Raw genomic sequence first — 21,867 nt, 5'->3', positions numbered from 1 at the left:
ATCAATAATAATTTTTAGTCACAATATTTAAAACTTTTTCTGAAAGTAAATAAATTATTTTCAATTATTTTTTAGTTGTTTCTTGTTTGTTTATAAATTATATAGGTTCATTTACAGTTCCAAAGAAAAAAAACATGAAAATTACATCTAAGCCCAGAGTATGGCTTAGAGTTATAATCAAAAAGTGCAGATAAAACCTGAAACGTGCCATTAAAAGTAGAGAGAAAAAAGTACAAAAAAGCATTAAAAACTAAAAAAGGCCATAAACACCGCAAAAATTATATTTTTTATTTATGTTGTACCTTAAAAAGGGAGCTAAAAGCCGTGTTTGTTTGTCTATAAACATAGACCGCTACTTAAATCATGACTTGGTTGTCTTTATGAATTATTACAGCGGTTGTTTTTTTCGCTCAAAATTCTTTTCTTTACTATTCAAACTTACAATTTGGATGATAAAAATCTTGAAAACATAAAAATATTAATAATACAAAAATATTAAAAAATAACGTTTAGAACATTTGTCTAAATAAACACTTAAATTAAATGAAATCCTGTGATAGTTAAAATTTTTAACTAAAACAATTTTAATTTGACAAATTTCTTTAACAAAATGTTCCTAGAAATCATCCGGTAATGTAAATTACTATGTTGCAAAAATATATAAAATTGTTCATAATATTTTTCATAATTAAAAAAAATTAAATATTTCACATTATTTTTTCTTTTTTATAAATTACAAAAAAAAATGTAAAAACCTTTTGCACTTCATTAGCAAATTAGCGCTTGATTAAATTCTTTTCATAGACTGTTAAATGTTTTTTATTTCTTTAGAAGAAATTTTTTTCTAAAGAAGAATTAATAACAATTCATTTGCTTAAAAAACTTTTATCTAACTTAGTAGTCAACTACCCAAAAAATAAAGGTAAAATTCATTCAATGGCTTCGGATTAGTAATGGCAGCCTCTAAAAGACAGAATAATGCCAGTCTATCTTAGCCTCATCAAAGGCAATTGCGATATAAAGTTTTTACGCGCTTAATGAAGACATTATTATGAATATTTTCATCCTTTTCTTTTTTTCGCTTTTTGTAATTTGGCAATTACAAGCGTACAGACCATACATACATACGTATTTTATAAACAAACATACACACTGTTGAAGAAATAAAACTGAATTTTTATATGAAAAAATTTTAAAATGAAATTTATGAGAAACTCTAAATTACTTAGTTGCCTTTAAAGCTTAAAGCTGAAATAACGAATATACATTTGTGTTTTGTCAAAACCCTGGGACTCTTTTAAAAAAAATAAATCGATTTTCCACCTATTCCAAAAGTGGAAAAAAGTTTATGAAATATTTAAAATATGAAAAATATTTTAATGAACTATTTGGTACGAATAAATTTTCAAACTGCATTATAAGAAATAGTTTTCATCTAGATACAAGAAGACAAATTTATAACATAACAGTAATTAGCAGGATTATTAAGACAATTAAATGGTAAATGATTTGAAAATGTGTTTATAATTTTGTGAAAAAGCATTTGAAAAGTTTGTGTAAAATTTTACACTCCCTGTAGCTGTTTAGTTCGTCATTCGTCATTTGACTTGATGTTGTTTGTCGTCTTTAACTGCAGCTACAGAACTATAAACATATAATGTGTCATCATTTAAAAGTCATTACAAACGATTTAAAGTATTTTCTGAAAGGCTTAATAATTTTCTGGTGGCAATGAGGATGCTGACGATGATGTTGTTGTAGTAGTTGCTGGTGATTTTATATGCAACTTCATCAGTAAGCAACACATCATTTCAACACCATTCATAACACCGACAAGACAATTTCAATTGCCTTTAATTACTTTTCAAAAATTCCGTCCCTTATTCGTTACAACACCCCACAGCAGTCGCTATTTACTACTCCACAGCCAGGGCATGTCTGGCCAAAGGGAACACTTGAAAGTCCATAAAAAAAACAAAGTTGTGAAAATAGAATGTATGTATGCTTGATTGAATGGATGAACGAATGATTCTTTTGACTTGGCAGTTTGTTTTCATTTTATAATTGTCATAAAATGACAACATGACATTTTATGATTGTGATAAACAATACAATGATGACAATGATCAAATACAAATAAATCTTGGTAAAATTTGCACAGCTTGTTTAAGATCATATGCTGAAGACAACCAACTTCAATTTTACAATTTGTTAACTACTGTAAGTTCAGTTGGTCTCATTATTGCATAAATTTTTGCCAAAATTGAATGATATAAATCATATAAAATTAACAATTAATATTAATTTTTCAAAAAGTTGTGTCAATGTAAAAAAGATTCGAACTATTAAAATGCCATAAATCTGTATAATTTTAGAGAAAATTTTATAAATTCAAATTTCACTCATTCTTGATCGTTTTTTTTTTTTTTTCTTCGAAATTTTTTATTTTCAATGTTAGAAAAACAAATCATCTTGAAAATCAACATAATGTCTACAAGAATAACAAAAACAATCATTATAAACATAATTAACATTTATTATTATTATTTGTATTTTTAAATCAATTAAGTATTAGTTAAGTACACACTGTGAGCAACAACAACCAAGAAATTCCCTATCCCAACAAATAGAGAAGAAAATTAAAGAAAATATTCAAATAAAATACGAATTTTTAATACCCTATTTTAGTTTTTGTTCAGTTTTTGTAGGACGAATATTTATGTGTGTTACAAACGCAATATACCCTCCCCATTAAAGTGAAGTAGGGTATAAATAGAAACAACAGAGAGTAAACTTCATCAATCTTCGATATGTAAACAAGCTTGAAAAAAACACACAAAAGAAAAAAGAAAAACCAGGCGAAAATGAAAATAAAAACAAAAATTTAATCAAAACATAACAAGATGTTGTGTTAAATAAACACAACATACCCCAAATCAGAGGTTCCCAAACTGTGGACTCAATTACAACAAGCAAAATATTGTGGGTTCAAAAATACTGTATGACTAGTATGGATGTGTTGGTAAAATTGACACAACTTGTCAAATAAATTTATGAATTAAAATGTTAGTTGTTAATTAAAAAAGTTAAAAATTTTTGCTATAAAAGTTTTAGAACCACTGGACTTAGTTGTACCCATTGTAATAGCACGCTCTTGAAAAGTACATTTTTGTTTACTAAAGAAATCTTAAAAGCGAAACATTTTTCGATGTTATAGCATGTTTTGCGTATGTTCATTGTGTATTTAAAGAAAAAGCCCTCTATTCATTCAATATTTTGATTTAGTTTTGCTAATGACGAAAGTTTTTATTATAGTTTCGTTTACACTCCATACCACCAGCCACATTGTAGTCTTCACAGTCGTCATCGTTGTAAAGTATTCCAAAAAGTTTTTTTTTTGTTTTCTGCTTTTTTCATTACGAAAACTGAGACAAAAAATCATCAGGCGTGGAGAAAAAAGAAAATAAATAAATGATTTTGTACATATGTAAATATATTCCGTCTATCCATCCATTTCAACAGCAGCATTCGATTCATTTTTAAAAACAAGTGTGCTGCCCTCTGAATTATAGTTCAATGATGCCAAACTTTGTAAACCCAGCAAAAAAACTTTAAAAGAATCAAAAAGAAGTAGAATTTACTAGATGGAAGTACTGAAAAAGACCTGAGGGATGTCCGTTTTATTTGACATCTGAAGTCATTCTCGGAAAATAATTTTTATGTTATTTCTTGGATATATTGGTTTAATTCAAATTAAAAAAAATGATTCTTTTCGCTTCTTTGGATGTCAATAAACATCACTTCCGCAGAAGGTAAACAAATTTAATGTTATTCTTTTGGAAGTTCTTCGTTTTTTTTTTTTTTTGCTGCGTTCCTATTAAAGTTCTAAAAATTCTACAATAGATTGTTACTTTTTTAGTAAAATTTAAGGCGCAATTGCCGTATAGGTGTGAAATAGAACAAAATTATAATTTCCCTTTTTGAGGTGTAATCAGGAAAATATTTTTAAATTAGTCTGGTAACCCTTAAAGCAAACTTAAAATATTTTGATGTGATTAAATATTTTATTATAATAAAATAAATAAATATTCTTTTAAATATATAATTTATTTAAAACAAAATTCATTTCGCTTTTATCATATCCCTCTTTGATAAATTTCTTACACTGACCCTGAGCCATAAAATTAGTTCAAATTAATGATCTTTATTTTCGATTTTTATAACTTTTTGTGCAATAAATATTTTTCTATTTTTTAATGAAATAAATTAAAATTAAAATAAACATTTGAATTTGTGTATGTGAATCTGATTTCAAGCATTCAACAACGGTCTCTAATGTTTGTAATAAAAAATCTACAAAATAATTGGATTTTTTTTGTTTTTAGAAAGAGAAATAGAAACAGAAAAATTGTGTAAAATAAAAAATTGCAAAACAAATAATAAAATTTAATTGTACAACAGCACCAGCAACGACGCCAACTAAAAGAGCAACATTAGCACTAACTTTGGTTACATGTATGCAACAACAAATATTATATTTTTATACATATGAAAATAATATTATTGTTTAAAAAATAATAATAATAATAATAATAATAATAACTAAAAAAAATGCAAATATTGTTTCTACAAACAGTGAACAAAAAATAAGCAAATAAATGCTGCATGCTTGCAATTGTTGCTGATGTTGTTGTCTATGCCGGGAATGAAGTTGAGGTTTCTGTTGCTCATCTAATATAATAACATAAAACTAAAAAATTATGATGATTGGCTAAAAATTGCATATGACCATGTGTGTGTGTGTTAGATCGTGTCTGGTTAACTGGCCAAATTGTTGGTAAGTTGACTGGTTGGCTGCCGAGACACTAAAAGAATGTTTACATGTCAGATTTTTAAAGTTTAAGATTTTTAGAAACAACTTTTCAAAATAAACCCCTACCTTATCTATAGCATTAATAAATAAACTTTAAAATTATTAAGACTAAATAAATAAATAAATTCATTTAAAACTCTGAGAATGTTTGACTGCCAAATAAACTGCGTACTTGCAACAAGCGAAACAACTGGTCAATGCATTGGTTAGAGGTGTTTTTTTATATATGTTTTCGTTTGTTATTAAATTTGAACGAATGTTAGAGGTTAAAATTTAAATGTTGTTTACTTTTTATATAAAACCATATTCAATTATAAATTGTTTTGTAAAAAGCAAAATAGTAAAGTTATTACTTTTTTACTAAAAATTTATTAAATCAAAAAAAAACATAATTTTTATCACTAAGATAAAACATACATTGTACAAAAAAATTTAATAAAAAATTAATTCTTTTTAGACTTGACTAAAAATTATTAATTTTTATTTTACATTAAAATTGCAACAAACACTATGCATTGTGTGAACATTTTAACTGGCTGAAAAAGCCTTCACCTCAAACATTTAGTGCTGAAGTATGCACAAGTAGCAAACATTTCAGATAGTTGCAACAACTTGAAAATTACTCCGCAACCAGTCTAGTCGTACCAACAAAACAACCAACCTTTATATTGAATAATCCATACATACAAAATAATCATTAATTTTAATGTTAAAAAGATATCGAAAACACAACATCTTTTAAACAGAATAAAAACGACAACAACAACTATCAGCATAAATAAGAACTACACCCAACAAAAAAATATTAGCCGCTTAACACTCATATAAAATAGAGCAGATACTTTTTAACTAGATATTTTCCAAAGTAGTGCTCGTTTGGCCTGAAATCACACTCTATTTAATAAATTTGAAGAAAATTATGTTTGAGTTCTTAGCAATGCTCTTTAAATTTTGAGCAATCTCTTAAATTTATCTAATTCTCTTTAAACACTCTCTTTGAGTGATGATATTTCCTCTACAATTCTCACTCAATTTATAGATATAAATTCCAGTTTAGTGTGGGAAAATATGTATATGTTTTGTCTTTATCTTTGAACTCTTCGATCATTTCTGCTATTTTCATTTATTCTCTTAAAATACTCTTAATGATCGCTTAACAAACTTTGGACTTAACAGCACTTTGTGTGGATAAGGGTCACCCGCAATGTGTTTATTATATTTTACCTTAAATGCAGAGATTTAAAATAAAAAAATTTTTAACTGAAAGTTACCCCATTATAAAATAAAGGTATGCTTATTAATATTGGCACGATTTTACAATATGAATGAGAGAAAAATTCTGAAATTTGGAAAAGAATTTCGTAATGTGTTTGTTACATCGGAAAGATGACACTTCAAAAAATATACAATGAATAACAGAGATCGACAAATTTTTAACCCAGAAAGGAATGAGCTGCTTTGATTCCGACAACCTGACAATACATTAATTTTTCTTCGACTTATTTTCACAAATTTTTGAACCCAGAAAGGATTGAGATTCGCAGAATCTGATTTCAGATTTTTTTTATCACATCACATTATGAGTCTGTTCTGTAAATCGAATGAGTTTCAAAACAGATATGCTTCTTAAACCGAATTTGGTGTTCTGTAAATCGATTTTTTATTTGAACGTAAAATTCAAAAAAATAGCATTTATATTGAGCTACAATTGTATTAAAAAACGCAAAAAATAATTATTTCATTTATTAGAGGAAATAATTAAATTCGATTTACTTTGTGTACTCGGTTTTAAAATGAGGAAAATTATGAGAATTCGTGTTTAAACTGAAATTTAAGATATCGTGTCCTGAAATTTATAAATACGCCTTTTTTGGAGCATTTTGAGACAGCGTCATACATTTTATGTATGAAATGTTGTATGTCATATGAAAGTGTTCGGTCAGGCTTAATATCTAACAATATCTTTTCCTGCGTCCAGATATAATCCTAAAGCTTGGAAACTCATTCAGTATATTTATGTTATTTATACCGTATAAATTAAAAATTTTGTAGACCTGTATAATTAAATGGGGGATCGATTCTAAAATTCACTTGAAATTTATGGCACCTGATTAAAAGAAGTTGCTACTTTAATTAGTTTGCATACAGCAGTTTCGCTGAAAACTCCAAAAAGAAATATAATTTTTCACTTTGAGTATATACATACATAATTACAATGCACATGTGGAAATAAATTTGGTGTATGTGTATATTACTTGTTTGTAATCTTACGTATCTTTATATAGATTTACTTAAACCATCTAATTTTAGGCGATGAAATACACACACCTTGTAGTTTGCAAACATTTACTTTATTTACTATTTTAAGTATTTTAATATTTACGATTGTTTTGCCTACATAAGCTTAACAATTTCGCAATACTTGTTAGTAATTTTTGCAAACAAAATACAAACACTCACACACATTTATACATTCAAACAAATCCCAACAAATCCTTGCAGAAAAAAAAAACAATGAGTAAAAGCCAAAACAAAAACAAGGACAAAATAAAACTAATACTCTCATCATAAGCTCACATTTAAAGAGGCTGGTGTTGCAACTATGCAAACAAACATATGTACATGTATGTATGTTTGTTTGTAAGTATGTCTACTAAATGTATTTTTTAAGTGATTATCCTTTAGGCACTTTGTAACACTAGTACGAGTAGTAAAACGAATGAATCCTCTTCTTTATCTATTATATTTTATTCTTTTTTTCTGGTATTTTAAGATTTATTTTAAGAAGTGCTTCTTTTTTCTTCATCTTCATCTCAAGAGTTTTTATTATATTTATTTATACATATGATTTTGTTTTGTTCTTGTTTTTGTTTGCTACTTTTCAAGATGTCACTTAGATTTAGTTGTTAAGTGTTTACTAATAACAAACGCTCATCTTGCTACCACAACAAGGAAATAAACAAAAGGATTGTGCAAAAATCTAGAGTGGCAGATTATCATACGTTGTATAAGTATGTCTATAAACACCCAAACCAACATACATATGTCCTGTAACATAAATCCCGATGGAAACAAAACTAAACTTTTTCGATTACTTCTATAACTACAAAAAGCAAACGAAAATTTTACAATAAATTAAAAAAAAAAACTAAAACAAATCCTAAATTCAATAGTGAAACCAATTAAATTTGTAATAATTTCCATTGGGTATACAAACATTAATATATGCATCATTCTTGTAACTTTTTGTTTTATTTTTATATGTCATCAACACTTAACACTGGATAACAACAGAGGCTGCCATAAATAAACAATCGAGAAACGCAACAACACCTGTCGTTTTTTATGAAGTATTCCAAAACATTAATGGCATTTTGTTAAGATTAGCAAAACCGATTAAAATAAGCTTTTCACCGACATAAAACAAACAATATAAACAACATTTTATTGTTTAAATATTTAATGAACCCACCAAAAACACATTAGTACAACATATGAGCTGATTTGTTTTTTTTTTAAGAAATCTTTTAAATATTTTTGTTTCAAAATCAAAAAAATACACAAAGACAAACATTAAAAATGTTTTCTAAAACAAAAGATCTTCTTAGACTCGAAGCAGAAATCATGTAGGAAATATTTAAAAATCAATAAATTACATTAATTATCATAAAACATGAACGAAAATTGTTTAAACAGAAAAATCTACAATAAAATCTATAAAAATCATTGAAAATATATACGACATGTCAGTCGAAAACATCAAAAAACATAAATTTTGAACAAAATTCCAAAATAAAACAAAATATTTATTTGCCTTAATATTGAATAAAAATCAAATAAAATATAAATTTAGAATAATAATACACGAACCCAATCATTTAAGAGGAGTTTGTATTTTTTCATTATTTCTTTCTTTTTTTCTATTCGTTTCATTTTTGTTTCTTTTTGTTTTTAAATTAAAAAAAATCTGTCGTTTGTCTTTTTTTATTGTGAGTTGATATAAAGACAATAAATTAACAATTAATAAATCAATTAGAAGAGATAAAATGACAAATTAATGACTAAAAATTTATGATGTGAATTGTATAAAAATAAACTATATTTGGCAAACTTTTAAATAAATGTGGATTTATAAAGACAAGTTTTTATGTAAAAATGTTTTATAATTATAAAATATATTTCATTTACTTAATAATTTGAATACGTTAAAAAATGTTTGCAAAATGTATAAACAAATAAAATAAAGAATTTTATTTGAAATGAGGGATGCGTTAAATGAAACAGATGTAGAATTTTTATTTTAAACAATTACAGAGTTTGAACAAACTACCTTGTTGTGGTATGACATTTTTGTCGTAAATTTAAATATAAAAGTTATACAGTGAAAATTACCCCATTTAATGCTCATACATAGATGGTCAAATACCAAAATACATTTGGAAAGTGAAGCACAGTGGATAACGCACCACTAGTGACCACAATGATATTTTCACCATAAACACTTTAAACACAAAAGGCTAACAAATGGTCAAACAAAACAAGGATAAACTAGGACTTATGGTTTTTTTCACTTTTCGGGAAAAGTCAAATATTATCATCTAAAAGGGGAGGATCTTTAATATACAAAAACTAAAATTCTAATTTATGAGCACTTTTCGTGTCAACATTATTTTCGTTTTTTTTTATTTTTCGAAATTTATTTAAGAACAATGACATTTGTTTTGAGGGAATTACAAGCCAAAATAATTGGTAATCCGCCATAGACACATGATTAAATAACAGCAGGAGTCTTTTAATGTAATGTAGTTAAACTAAACAAAATTGTACATTAGGAAATGCATATTTAACTTTTCACAAACAATCATTAATTACTACAAAATTTGGAAAAGAGAAAATAAACGCCTTCATATTTATTTCATTTTTAATAATTTCTATATTTTATATTAAAGGCAACAAGCAGTATGAAAGGAAAAAGGAACCAAAACATTTCTTAGAGGCATGTGCATAAGTTTTTGTTTTATCAATTTTGATTTTTCGGTTTCGTTCTAGAGATTTGAATTTCAGGCATTGAATTCCTGCTTAAAACAATCAATGCGGAACTTTTGATATTAAACCCAAAAATATCCAACTGACACAGACGCCAGAGGCGTTGATCATAAATATCTTCAAAGCAACCATATCCTTTTTTATGGACACATACATACATATGTATGTTCGGTTTTAAGCGTGTGTGTGTGTGCATGACAAAGAGCTGCCACTTTATCGGTAAAATGCTCTGAATAAAATTTATAGTTTGAACTAAAGTTATAAATTGAGCTTTGATCTATAATCAATACAGATTTTTACAAATCCCTAATAAAATAAACGATTTTTGGTATATATGGCATCTAAAACATTGAAATGACCAAACATATTTGATGTCTTTCACGCAAGATCTCTCTCTCTCTCTACTCAATTTTCAAGTCAACTCCCTTAAAGTGATTAAAAGAAACGATTTTTATGTTATTTTGAGTATCAGATTTTCCAAATCATTTTTGTGTTGCTGTGAAAGGAGATATGCTTCAATTATCATAAAAACATACATCGTTTAACTTTTCATATGACTTCTGTTTAACAATCAAGCCGTAAATTTAAGACGAGAAAAGAGAGCTACAACATCTTTTTTTAGGCATAATTAATTATTGTGAAATGCTTGTTATCGTGCTGTTTTAGTTTTGAAAACATTTGTTTTAACATGTTTTGTTTAGCAAATGCTTCTTGCAACAGTGACAATGACAATTGATACTGTGACACATTTCTTTTAGTTTTCTTCTTGTTTTCATCTTTCTTCTTGAGTTAATTATTTAAAAAACCATAAATCTTTCTCTTCCAAAATATTCTAAAATTAAAAACCCAACCAAAAAAAAGAATCCTTTTGTAGTCAGGCAGATGTGTAGCCTTCACATGGTTGCTGTATAAATTTATACTTTGAAATGTTTTTCTTACCCCGCGTGATTATTATAAAAATCCAACGAAAATACCACAAATAGCTTAAAAGAATTATAGAGAAATGCGAGGTAATAAAATAGTGCACATAGTGTGTGTTTGATATTCTGCTGGAAAACCGTTGATCCTTTCTTTGGTTTTGTCTTTGTGACAATGATAATCCAACACCACAAATGATGGTGATCCTTTTAGAACACACACATACACTTATTAAAAGCAAACACCACAAATTATAGTGATTTTTATTTAATCATATAAAAAAATTACGTGGAATTCTATGGTTCTATGTCCTTCTATCCGCACACATACACATACATAAATACATATGAAAAACCATAATGGATAATATGTGTTCGTTCTAGTGAATGCCATTAAAATCAATATAATAAACAATGAAATGTCCTGGATAACAAATGTTTGTTTATACACAAATACCAGGGCCAAATCAATAATAAAACAACATTTTATGAAACCATTTTATTATTTATCCTTAAAATTTCAATAATATAAATTTGTATAAAATAAATGCGAAAACTGTCACTAAAACTATCTCCAGATGGCCTTCAGTGTAATAGAAATGAAAAAAAAGAAAATAATTCTGTAATTTTAGTTTGGATTCTTTGGCCTCACCTCGGGTATAAAAAATTTTTGAAATAAATTGTTAAACAAAATGTTGCTTTTCGGATGGTTGGAAAGTACTTAGGCTCAGAACCCTATCTATCCCTCTATCCGGTTTTGAATCCTATTAAAATTATTGGTTTTTCTATATGTAAACGAAAGTTATGAAAAGAAAAATACTAAAGAATTCGTATATGTATTTTTTTTAGTGTCTTGTAGGTTTGTACATTTATTTCACTAAACCAGAAAAAACAAATAAGAATTAAATTTTAAAATTCAGAAAATTATTCAATCGTGTAGGTTATGATGTGACTAAGTTAGAATAAAACTTTTTTTATTTATTTATTTTTTAATTAGTAATAAAGAAATGTTCATCGAATTCCCCTTAATTTCTATGAATATGTTTCTTGCTACTTAATTATTAAAATTTCATTTAAAAATACATATTCCATTCTTTTACATACACATACATATTTATTTAAATTATTTTACATAAAAATAAAAACTTTAAAATCTAACAAAGCGCATGGCGTTTGATCTAATCCCTTTTAAATAGCACTTTTCTTATCTCTTTAAGATTCTATAGATTTTGGAATAATAAAAAAATTTAAATTTTCCACCACAACAAAGAAAAAGTAGACACAAAATTACACACAATGTTGTATTGAAATTTATGAATTTGACCCAAATATCAAAGAAAACTAACCAACACAAAACTGATACTGATGAATATTAAATAAAAAAAAGGTGTAAAATGTACTTCATTAAAAATACATTTTTAATAAACTAATCAAAGATAATTATTCGAAAAAGATTTATTGTTCATTATTCATTTAAAAATATGTGTTTACAAAAGCATGTTATCTAAAGAAACTGACAATTTCACTTACTAACTTGCTGAACTAAAACATATTAGCTTTAAATGAATGTTGCCATTTTTAGAAAGCCCTGCCAAAAACCTATTGAGAAGCCAACAATTTTAATTTAGAATTTATGTACATTTCAAACAGTTGATGCCAAAATTTAAAATCATGTTAATCTGAAACCAATTCTCTAACACGCTTATGACTTTTACGGTAGCAAATCCTAGTTTAGTATTAATTTCCAATATATATTTGTCATTTGAGAAACCTACTAACCCTATTTTAATGGTTGCAGTACAGAATTAATTTCCTTAAATATTTACAATTATCTTTACATATTTTGTTTTATTTTTAATTTTACAGTATAATTTTAAATTTCCGTTAAGTAACTGTAACAAATTGAAGGAAAAATAGGATGAAAAAAAGTCTGCAAAATTGTTAAAAGATTTCACAGATGATATTTTCTAATAACAATTTACAATAACAACAATGTCCATCGAAAAATGTCAAACAGTAACGAAAAAAAAAACAACAAAAATTGAAATAAAGCCGCCTATGGCTATTAACCTTTAAGCGCAAAACCATATGGCACCCTGGGGTTGTCACTTCAGGCGATACCAAAGACACTTTATAATTTACGCACTCTACAATATAAATCGGTGGCTAACAAAACAGGCAGTCAGGCTGGATGGGTGTCTGCCTGACTGCCTCTCCGACTGTGTCTACGTTTTACTGTGCGTCAACATGGTCGTCGCTGTTGCTTTTGTTATTGTTTTTCATCTTTTCGTACTGTCAAATTGTATTTTGATGCAAAGTCGTTGTTTGTTTATTTCCCAACATTTTTATTTCAAGGTGATTGCAAAATTTATTTATTTTTTTCTTTGTCTTCTGTGGAAGAAGTTTGGCCAAGAAGAACAGCGCAAGCAAATTAACGCCACAAATCGATTATTTACGGTTGCTTAGGAAATTTAAAGAAAAGTCGAGTTTTGAAAAAAAAAAAAAGAAACCAATGTGACCAAAATTCTATGGTGAATTAAAAAGAAAATTAAATTTTATGACTGTTTTCCTGATGGACAGACATGGTAAGTAACCTGCCGAGTAAGAGGAAAAACTGGAAAATATCAAGTCACTAATATAATATGTATGATGCATAAAGTGAATAACATATATTAATCGTTAACCATTGTCTACATTCCACAGTTTTGACTATTTTCTTATGGAGTAACCATGCTTTATATATAATTTGCTGACAGAAACTTATATTATTTTACAGCCACAGAGTTTGAAATCCTCTCAAAAACAACATTTAATTAAAAATTCAATCATTTACATTTATTTTTACTTACTATTTTTTATATATATTAAAAAATTCATAGATAAATGCACACTTCAAAATGCAATAAATCCTTGATTTGACCTGAACTTTTTAAATTTATATGAAATTTAGCACATGATCTTATATTGTACCAAGAAAGATACATATAGGCAATGGTATTTTTCAATACTGCCGAGTTGAAGAATAGTCAGGGCTTATTTGATCATATCCGCCATAAAAAGTGTTCTTCAGAATATTACTTGATGAAATTCGTGATAATCATTGTGATGTTTAATAAATATATTTATTTTTTTAATAAAACAGTCCCAAATGAGTGCTTAAGATAGTCATACGTACGATCGATGAACTCAAATGTAGCTGGTTTTTTTTTACAATTTCTTTGCAACAAATTAAGCTATTTTTAGTTTCAATTTAATAAATGAGTAACACGATTTCATACTGCCACTGTTATGAATAAAAAAAAATTAGACAAAAAAATTAATCGATAGAAAAGGGGGGGACCGAAAGAAACTCTGCCGGAAAACCACGTAGCACCAAGATTATTATCGGAATATCTTTTAGTTGAACAGAAAACAAAAATCCATAGAAATACATTAGAATTTCAACACGCGTTTGCGATTTAAATCATCATCTAAAATGCGTTGAAAGCTTTTTCCAATTTTTTCATACCACATTTTATTAGAAATGGAAAACATTAAGCCTAGAATTTTAAGAAGAAACAAACAAACAAAAATAAAACACTAAATGCACATGCAACATTGATTAAGAGTGTGTAGTATGGACAAAAAGAGCATACAGAGCAAAGAGGAAGATGAAAGATTGAAAAAAACGTAGAGAACGCGTTTAACAGCCTTTAATACGCGCCAGAGATTTCAGCATTGATAACTAATGCTTGAACTCTTAACGTTTTGTATTATTTTGGTTTTTTGCTTTTGTTATTGAATTTTATTTAGTCTTCTCAATTTTTTGTTTTCTTATTTCTGGGATGTGCCCGTACGAAACATACAATTTTCGTGGCTCGAGTTTTAGGCTTGTAAAGCGTAATTGCCATAAATGGACTAATCTTGTATCTCGACGTGCATAAGCTAAACTAAGTAAACTATTCTCCAAACAACGGACAATAAAGAGATGGAAACCAACAGCTGCAGATGTTGAATGGAGCAAAAATTAAGCTCAAAAAATGTTGTTATACGAACCACTTAGTATGAATTGATTGGAGGAAGAACAGCAACAAAAATGTATGTATAAAATGTTTGTCTGTCTGTTGTATAGAGAGGGAGTATCAATGATACAATTAATCAATTTATTACTCCCGGGATCTTTTGTTCTTAATTTGTAAACTTATAATAATTAGTCTTTGGCGGTTTTTTATCAAGAGATGTTGCTATTTGTATGCAAATCTTATTGAATTTAAAAAATAATGTCATGGTTAATGGTTTCTAATAAAATCTTACTGTCTTTAACAAATAGACACCTTTTGCTACTTCAATACTCATAATACATATCATTGTATCAAATATCGATTTCATTACAAATAATTTTTTGAGAGTTTAACGCAGACGCAACTTAAAAGAAAATGACTTTGATTTCTTGCCGACAAGAGATTTATCAGTTGTTGTACCTTCAAAACTGTAGATTGTCAAAAAATATTGTCTAATCATGCATTAGAAATGTCAGTCATTCTTAAACATGTTATTGCCCTGCTGACAGCCATACATATTGCTATATTGAATAAATAGGATTAATGTTGTAACAAATAATTTGTTGATTTTTTCCTGAAAACACTTTAAACCCCTTTTTTCATCAAATATGTAGTTTAAAATTTGAAAATGTAAACGTGACCAAATGTTACCTCCGTCTTTACATGGGTCTTCTTTTTTAATTTTTTTATGATTATTTTAAGAAGTGAGATCCTTAAAAAATTAAGAAAAAAGAAGATAGAGATCTCCAACCTTCAATTGATTTACTTGTTTTTAAAAAGATTTTTTTGGGTCTCTTTTTGTAAGAATTATGTTAGTGTTTGTTATTTTAGGATAAAAATAATAACATAAGGTATTTTTGTGGTTTAAGGTATTTTTAACCGATGTTGGTACGTAAAAACTCAGTTCTAAGAATTTTGTTTAAATGTTTTTTTTTAATGACTGAAAATGTTAAATATATTATTTTACCTTACTGTGAACGAATAATCAAATATTTAAATTTTAACTCATTAATACAGAATACTATGTACATATATGTATATTTATTTCTAACAGATTCCTGCAGGCAAAGTGACACTTTCACATGACTACTGGATATTGTTACACAAAATTAAGACCCCCATCATCTTACAGCTGTTAATTCTCCAACGGGTATGTAAAAATTAAATTAAATTCCTTTATTAATAAATATTATTTTAAGAAAATATTCACATTTTTCGAACACCTGTTTATAAAATCTAATGATTTTTAGTTTGTTTTAGAAAATCTGTTGTTTTTTTATTTTAATTTTTTATATACAAGATATCATCATGCCAATAAAAAGTTATATTTAAAACCAACTGCTCAATCATTTTGTAACCCTTATTATCCATCTGATAATAGTTTTTAGAAAATAGTTTAACCCTCGAGTTTTTTGGAGAAAAGAGTTTTAAATTTAATGTACACTTGAGTTTTCGCATGCCCACCTATAATTTACAATTGAAGACTGAGAAACGGATGCAACGTCTGGAACGAATTTGCAACCAATTTGATTGTAGTAACAAAATTATTGTACATTTTTCCTTTAGAGGGTTAATTTAATCACGCCACCCATAAGGGCTTGATAATTTATCATACAACAAGAAAATATAAACTAGTTTTCCATTTGCAGTTCTTTATATAAAACCGCAAAAAAACAAACCCTTCTTTAACCTAAATGGATCAAGTGCTTTTACTGAAATTAGGCTCATACATACTAGTCGGGTGACAGCTGTTGTGATTCAGATCAACGCTATGTAATTGTCATTAAAGTGGTGGAAATTGTTCAACCCTCCTATTCTTTTTTGATTTTTTTTTTCAAGGTTGCACAAAGCTGATTTTTTACTTTTTAAGCGTTTTGATAAATTAATCACAATCCAAACAATGACCTTGTTAAAATTCAATGTTTATGAAAAGGTTCCAGTAGCATGATAATGAAATTAAAAAAAGAAAAACTACACCAAAGAAAATATCCATAACAATTAGTTTTGCTTTTATTGCAATTGGTATCACTTGTGCATGTGTACAGATTCGAATCCTCATATTTACCAAACAACCAATTTTGCCTACATAAACAATTAGTTACACAACAATTGTCTGTCGGCTTTTTTAAAAAATATCTATCATCTGCTTTTTGGGAAATGAAAACCCCTTTTAAGGTAATATAAAACAGTTGACAGTGTCGAATCTTATATACTCTCACCATAGTGTATAAAAAATAATAATTCGTATTTTACAACAAACCAAACTAAATACTTTATAATTTTTTTTATTTTTAAGAAATATTTTTTTATTTTTAATTTGTTAAACATATTTCCGTATTTAGGATCGATTTTGTTGATTTAAGTAGCAAAATTCTCGAAAGCAAATCTGGTGGAAGATTTGAATGTCTGACATAAAAATTTCTGACTTCGAAAATTTAAAAAATGAATTTAGAATTGTTTAATAATATAAAATTAAAAATTATAAATTTTGAATTTTACATGATACTCCATTGAAAACGTCCTTTAAAGACAAGATATAAAAATTCTTTAAATCATTAAAAAATCCAATTTGGCATTTGACCAGCCAGACCAGACCAAATAGTAACCTTAAACAAACATTTTTAAATTCATATGATTTGTGCGCATCTTAAAGATAGTAAATTTGTCATTCCGTCTGCAACTCTTCTTTGTTTACCTAAACCTAATAGTCCATAATAAATTGGAAGACTATATGCATTCAACACCTATACCTACATAGACTTCAAATTTTAAGATCATGTAATAAAAAAATGAAATTATATTTACTCTAGTACTTTGAGAGGTCAATGAGCAGTTGTTTGATAATGTATTCTATTTTGTGTTTACGCATAAATTTATATACCTAACTAATATTTAAAGTAAGAGTTGTAATTTATGCAAAATTGCGGTTGTTGAAAAAATGCCAAACAACAGTAAGGATTGATGGACAAATATCGTGCTTTTGTTATTATAAAAAACATTAATTATTTTCCATTTAACAATCTGAATATTCTGAAAATGTTATAAAGGATTGGCATAGGTATAGAAATGATAAATTACTAACACAACTTATAAATTTAATTTGAAACACGTTTTTTTGAAAATAGTTATCAATTTTATAGATTGATTCTAATTGGTTTTTAAAAATATTACCACATAACCACATAATCACAAAGCAAACACTAAATAATAACCCAATGTATTTATGTACATACAAAAATATGTATGTATTTAAGTATGTATGTATGAGCATATATATAAAATATTTCTTATAAGCCAGCTTTTCGTTAATGACGTAATGAAATAACTCTCCAAATCAAAAATTAAATAAATCCTCATATGTGGGGACTTTATTATGAAAAAACGCCTCCATTAACAAATTAAACATTAAATATTGCTTATGGAACAAGTCACTAATTTTAAAAAGAAATAAGTTCCCATTTCGAAATTCGACATGTGGAGATAAACAATAACAAATTATGCAACAAGTCGAATTTAGTGACTTTTCCAAATAAATGTTTTAATAAGGATTTCCTAAATGGCCGACCTACGGCCTGGCACATAAACGTTTCTCTCTATGGTGTGTCTGACAAGAGCTTCGCTTAATAAATATATTTCTTAAATAGACAACATTCCCTTTTCATAATTAAATTATGGAACAAGTCGATTATAATATTACTTAACGACAACGACTACGCTAAATAAATAGTTAGAAGATATCTGCCCTAAGGCTTAACGCTCTTGATACATGCAGACTGTATTATAAGCGAAGTCCCACGACAATTGGATCTTCGCTCCGGAACGACCCGAGTCAAACTCGGCCAAAGATTGTCAACCCAGCGACAGCTGTATCAACCGAAAGTTTTTTCCCCAGGAAAGAACTATCGGCCACAGTCGAGCTGTTACAACAACAGCAACATAAGCGAAATCGGTGTCCAATATACTCCAGAGTAGAAAACCCTTGCGCCCGGCCGAAAGTTATTTTACGACGTGTTAATGTACACATATAATACGAAGTTATTTGTTGGCCTTTTATCAAATCCATACCTACAAGTTTATCAAATTCATAGAAGTTATTCCTGCTTCTGGATCAAAGTAGTCCAGTCCTTAAGTTATCAATTGTTATTATATTTACTAACACGGTAAAAAAATTAATATATTTAAAGAATTCTCTATTTTGTATTAAACATTTTAGAACAACGTACCTTGCATTGATGAAAGAATATAATTGAGATTAACCAAATTGCCAGTCGCCACCATTTTGCAAATGTAATAAATTTTCACTTTTAAGAATGTTCACTTTATTGAAGAAAACACTCACATTTTCCGATACAGAATTAAGTAGACGATTATCTTATATTTATGTTATTAACTTATCACTACACTAAATTATTTATAAACTTTTATCACAACACAAATTGTCGTTTTCACAAAACCAATTAATTAATATTAAACAATGACCGATGCAACACTAATAGTCTAATAACCAAATTAAGAAAGAAAAAACAAAAGGAATGTAAACTTTTAGCGGGAGAATTTAAGAAAAAAAAACAACATAAAGCAAAGGGCAATTACAACAAAGTTTTTGCTTATTTTACTTCTTTTGTTATTCTTGCCTTGATTGACACTTTGAGTTATCAGATTTAAAATCAAAACTTTGCAATTATTTTTTTTAGTTGATAAATATACTAAAAGTTTTTAATATTTATATTTTATTAATAAATCTATTCTTTTTTATAAAAACATAAATTAATTTTAAAATGTTTTCTTATGAAACGGCAATTATAAGTATAAAGTTTAGTATTAGCAAACGATAGCTTTTTTCGTTATAAGCACAGCTGGCGCCATCTTATGTCTATTATTTAAAGTTAATCACTGTTTTTAGTGTTGCCAAAGAAAAATTCTATAGGTACAATACAAGTAAAATTTATTCGTAGGAATGTTAAAATAAAATATATAAAAAACAAGTAAGAATGCTTTGCGAATCTTATAGTGTATTAAAAAAATATTAATTTCATAAAATTTCAAAATTTTCCGAGTTCAATCATTACTTAAGCAAAACATAAAGAACAACAAGAACGTTAAACGAAATAGAACTCACAAAAAACAAAATAGACAACGTAATGAAACCAACAGCCATACAAACATACGAAACAGAACAAAAAAATAAACAACGCAATAAATAAGCAGTGTTGTTGTAGTTGCTTATTTATCAAAACATGAAAATTGTTTACGAATATGGCTTAATTGACTCCTCTATCTATAAGGATTCAGAATATATACTATACTTTATACGGTCAGAAAATTATATATTGGAAATTACAAAGAGAATGGCAAACTGATATACCCTTGCGTTCAACAATTTTTAGCAACAAAAACGCCTCATCGATATTAATTTAAAGATATCTCTTGTTTATCTATGTATTAATAAGAATTTCCTTAACGGCTGTCCTACGAACTGGCGCAAGGATTTTCCTCTCTATGGTATGTCTAGCAACGGCTTCGCTTAATAAATATTTCTCAAGTAGGCGGCCTACAGTCTGACTCAAGGATTTGGCACTCTATATATGACCAACACAGTCTTCGCTTAGTATGATTTTCTAAATGGCTGGTCTTAATCCGGTCACTCTTGTTACATGGAGAGTGTATTCTTAGCGAAGTCAGTGCCAAATTGTGCCTAAGGTCTTCTCTTTTATTAATTAAATTATGGAACAAGACGATTTAAGTTTAATTTCTACAAAAGTAGATCTCGCATACTTTCAAATGGCTTTATAAAGATTTGCTAAAATGCTCAAGGACTTTCTTCTCCATGGTACATTTACAACGTCTTCGCTAAATAAATATTTAATAAATAGCCGTCCTAAGGCCAAAGGCTGTTGATGCACGCAGAGTGTATTCTTTGCGAAGTCGGTGTCCACTATACCCCAGAGGAGAAAACGCCCGGCAGTTTAGCAAATCATCATAATAAATGTTATGACTTTTAATAATTAATGTTGATTTCTGTGAATATCTATTTAACATAAATTTGTATGTACATCCGTAGGCTATTCAATTGTACAGAGTTTAAGTTTTCGATGTTCATATTTTTTTGCCTTTGTTATACAAGCAGCTTACATCAAATCAGTACAATTTATTCCCTCTTCGTAATTTAAGTCTCAATGGATAGGAAATGTAACATAAATGTAAAATGAAGTCTATATTCTGTATTAAGTATTTTAGAACGTACCTTTGCATTGATGAATTGAATTGAGGTAAACCAAATTGCCAGTCGCCACCATTTTGCAAATTTAATAAATTTTCACTTTTAAGAATGTTCAATTTATTGAAGAAAACATTCACATTTTGCGATACAGAATTAATTGGACGATTATCTTATATTTATGTTATTAACTTATCACTACACTAAATTATTAATAAACTTTTATCACACCACAAATTGTCTTTTTCACAAAACCAATTAATTAATATTAAACAATGACCGATGCAACACAATATCTAATAGCCAAATTAAGAATGAAAAAACAAAAGGAATGTAAACTTTTAGCGGTAGAATTTAAGAAAAAAAAAACAACAACATAAAGCAAAGGGCAATTACAACAAAGTTTTTGCTTATTTTACTTCTTTTGTTATTCTTGCCTTGATTGACACTTTCGTTTAATGTATTTTGGCATATTTGTCGAATTTCAAATAAAATCTTTACAATTAGTTGATAAATATACTTTAAGTTTTTAATATTTATATTAATAAATTTTTTATTATGAAATCGTAAATTAATTTTAAAACGTTTTCTTATGAAACGGCAATTATATGTATTGTAGTCAACTACACTACATAATAGCTTTTTTCGTAATAAGCATAGCTGGCGCCATCTTATGTCTTTTATTTTAATTTCATCATTTAATCATAATTCAAAACATATTTAATTTGAATATATTTTTATAAAATAAATTCGAATGTATTATAAAGTGGTATG

At 27.4% G+C, this 21,867-nt stretch overlaps 1 long non-coding RNA gene across 1 annotated transcript in view; it reads right to left on the bottom strand.

Annotated features, from left to right (window-relative positions):
• Nucleotides 1–21,617, bottom strand: part of LOC124420316 — a 42,008-nt gene extending 20,391 nt beyond the window's left edge. Inside the window, exon 1 of the long non-coding RNA XR_006941115.1 lies at nt 21,121–21,617. This is a non-coding gene — a long non-coding RNA (uncharacterized LOC124420316). The remainder of the gene's footprint in view (nt 1–21,120) is intronic.
• Between the last annotated feature and the right edge of the window lie 250 nt (nt 21,618–21,867).

This window comes from Lucilia cuprina, chromosome 5, assembly GCF_022045245.1.
Source record: "Lucilia cuprina isolate Lc7/37 chromosome 5, ASM2204524v1, whole genome shotgun sequence".
In the NCBI taxonomy this organism is placed as follows: Eukaryota; Metazoa; Arthropoda; class Insecta; order Diptera; family Calliphoridae; genus Lucilia; species Lucilia cuprina.
Note: the sequence above shows the minus strand (reverse complement) of the source record. Positions and strands in the feature narration are given on the sequence as shown.